At 38.1% G+C, this 3,283-nt stretch overlaps 1 protein-coding gene across 2 annotated transcripts in view; it reads left to right on the forward strand.

Moving 5' to 3' along the window:
- Positions 1–3,283, forward strand: part of LOC106463006 (branched-chain-amino-acid aminotransferase, cytosolic-like) — a 38,227-nt gene that overhangs the window by 7,914 nt on the left and 27,030 nt on the right. The gene's annotated exons all lie outside the window — the stretch shown is intronic.

The raw sequence follows: 3,283 nt of genomic DNA on the forward strand, positions 1-3,283 counted from the left end.
TTCCCTGTGTTGAAGTTTCCGGCATTGAGCTCTCTTGTGCCCAGGTTTGATACAGTGCCAGCAAAGTCCCCCAAACTTCTCTGAAAGCTGCCCTTGTCTGACCATGAATTCTGATGACTGTACCAACCTTAGTACTTCTGCATTGGACTTAATGTAGGATTCGAATTCAAAAGCTCTGGCCATTGCATCCTGCATAGTAGAGGGGTGTGCTTGCTTCACTTGCATCTTCAGTTGTGGACTGTCCAAGGCTTCTATAAACTGATCCCTTAGCAACAGTTTGAGGACATCGGGTGGTGCAGTTGGGTGGGCCTTGTGTGCCATACTTTCCAAATCCTGTGCCAGCTCTTGCAGACTGTCCCCTTTAGCAAGGACTCTAGTCCTAAACCTAGCCCTGTAGACTTTGGACTGATTTTGTGTTCCATACCCGATTTCTAGAGCAGCTACCAGTGCTCTATAGTTGTGCCTTTCGTCTACTGACAACTGCCCAAGTATTTCCAGTGGTTGTCCCTTCAGGCTCAATGCCAGGTACACTGCTTTCTGCTCCTCTGTCCATCCACTCATTTCTGCCAGAAGCTCAAATTGTGCTCTATATGCTTCCCATGGTGCCTCCCATCGAACTCCTGTGGCTTCCTTCATAGTAGATCATCCCTATTGCTGACACTCATGTCTGGAATGTGACTTCTGGTAGGACTTAAGATGTCTGCATCAGGGTTTCGCTGCGGGGTCTGGAAGGGGCTTCCTGTTGTCTGGGGCTAATTAGGTTCATGGCTAATATATACTCCCTGTGTAAAGGACAGTAAATCGTCCGTTAATGTATTTAATTCACTTTGCAATTTACTAATCTTTTCCATTTGTGTATGCTGGCTTTCTCTTTACTGTTGGAGACTTTCTTGGGTATTTTCTCGTTATTCTTGCTTCTTTTCTCGTTCTTGTATTGCTGCCATCAAACCTGCTAAGTCTTAGTTTGATTTGCCACTTCTAGCTTCCATTTTTTTTCTCTATCCCACTTTTGGCACGAATTTGTTATGTATCTGCTTGTTTGTTAATTTTCGGTATAAATTCTCTCCGAGGAATTTCAGTGATACAAGTCATTTCTTATTTAAGGCCATAGATAGGCCTAAATAAAATGTTTTTAACTGTGTACCAGTTTAACGTTGAATATTATTTATGATTTTAACTTTATACACAAGTGCCAAAATACTATAAATATCCTTTGTTATTGTCACTGACTTGTGTTTTGGGGAACAAATGTTTTCTAATTCTTAGAAAAGCACTATTTTAAATATCTTCAATGCTAACACTATTTACTGGGTTTAAAATGGTTACTAAGCCTTACAAACTGTTCTAAAATTTGCACACTTGCAAATATTGTTCGAATTTCTTATTATACCGGCGCCATTATGTCTGTCTACATTTAACCAGTATACAAACCAGCTAACAGCGCTCTATATTGGAAAGCTGTATAGTGTTAGTGACTGACGTTGTTGTAGGCCACGTGTGATGGAATCGATTGCTTTTGGGTGTAGAACTTCCGTGTCTGCCCCTTTTAAAGCTTATGAACATTTCAAGGTGAACTTTAAAGGTTCATGTTCCATTTTTTAAGAACGTCGTATTAATTTTTTTCAACATACTTAGTAGTGTAAATGTTTTCAATTTTAATTTTTTAAGAACTTTAATAGATTATTGATTTTACACCATAAACTTAGTTTTCTTGTCTTGCTGTGTCCTATACAAATAGTCTTGTGGTATTTTCAGATTAAATGACTTCCTAAAATAGTATCAGATAGGTCCATAAGATACATTACGAAAATAGCGAATTTAACTGAAAGTCTAGAATAGAACGGACGGGAGTGTGGGGCTTTCTTGATTCTCGATGATTACCTACCACTTGATTGATAAATTAACTATTTTCTTCCCTCAAGATGCTTTGCCATTTAATCAACTCGTTTAAGTTCAGGAACAAGACATGTTTAGGATTCGTTCCAGAATCTTTAAATCTAACGTTTCTTAATTTAACGAGAAACTGTACTTGTGCATAGACTGGTTATTCTCATAACTGATACCCTAAATTCGTGAACACTTGACCCACTGTTGGAGGACACTGCCGTCTACGTGCACAACGTTTAGCACAGAACAGGTGTGACCTCAGTAGAATGACATGAAAGAAAGGTAGCTAGAATTAAATGAACTTGACTTTCTACTGTCATGTGAAAACTGCATAGAATTGAAGTCTACTAAATATGTAATCCACTCCCTTAGATACTTTTGTTTGTAAATGTAACCTGAACATTGTTTTGTATAGTGCAAATAATCTAGTAAAATATTGTTCAGTGATCTTCTAGGAACTTTAAGTCATTGACATGCAAGATAACCAACATATACAGCTACTTATAGAAATGTAAGTAACATTTCGATAGATTCTCTTTCAAAATCTGGAACTTTTGACTTACTGTTGATGTATTGGCTTTCAAGAACCAATCTTGCTTCTTGTTAAGGCCAAATTATGTACATATGAGACTACTTTGTGAAGCTAAAAAAAGCTGTTATCAGCTACATAACATCTTGGAAGGAAAAAGCCTCCAATCTTTGCAATACCTAGATCTTTTTATTGGATTAGGAATGACTCGCAGCAGTATTTTATTAAATGTAATAAAGGAAGACTCGTACCTACAGATTAATGTTAACAAAGGGCAACACAGCAAATACCCTTTCACTATAAAATTGTGTTATTTAAAACGGCTATTCCTTTAATTTTACTTCGAACCACTACTTTACAAGGTTCAACGGTGTGTGTGTGTGTGTGTGTGTGTATGTATGTATATTGTTACGACAACGGAAGTCACGCGACGCTGGGAGCATGCGCGCTGGAGATTCTAGAAAGATCATGACTTATCGAGGAACACCGCGAATGCCCGAGTGTTTGCCAGGCGCCCTCTTTTTTAGTATATAAGCCCAGCAAATAAAGCCAGCGAGAGATAGATATGCAAATAGATTGAAGATATAGATAATTGAGTAAAGCAAACAGTAGGCACCCTAAGTAAAGTGTGTGAATCACTGTGATTTATAGCGTGTGTTATAAAACTTAAGTTTAAAGTACTGATTGGAAATTCTGTGCATTACAAAATTGTATCGAGGGAAAAATAAACTGGTTTCAAAAAGTTGACGACTCTACGGGTGGGGATTTAGAAAAATCATGGTGTGTGTGTGTGTGTGTGTGTGTGTGTGTGTGTGTGTGTGTGTGTGTGTGTGTGTGTGTGTGTGTGTGTGTGTGTGTGTATTACTT

The sequence above is a fragment of the Limulus polyphemus genome, unplaced genomic scaffold (assembly GCF_000517525.1).
Source record: "Limulus polyphemus unplaced genomic scaffold, Limulus_polyphemus-2.1.2 Scaffold1299, whole genome shotgun sequence".
Taxonomy (NCBI): Eukaryota; Metazoa; Arthropoda; class Merostomata; order Xiphosura; family Limulidae; genus Limulus; species Limulus polyphemus.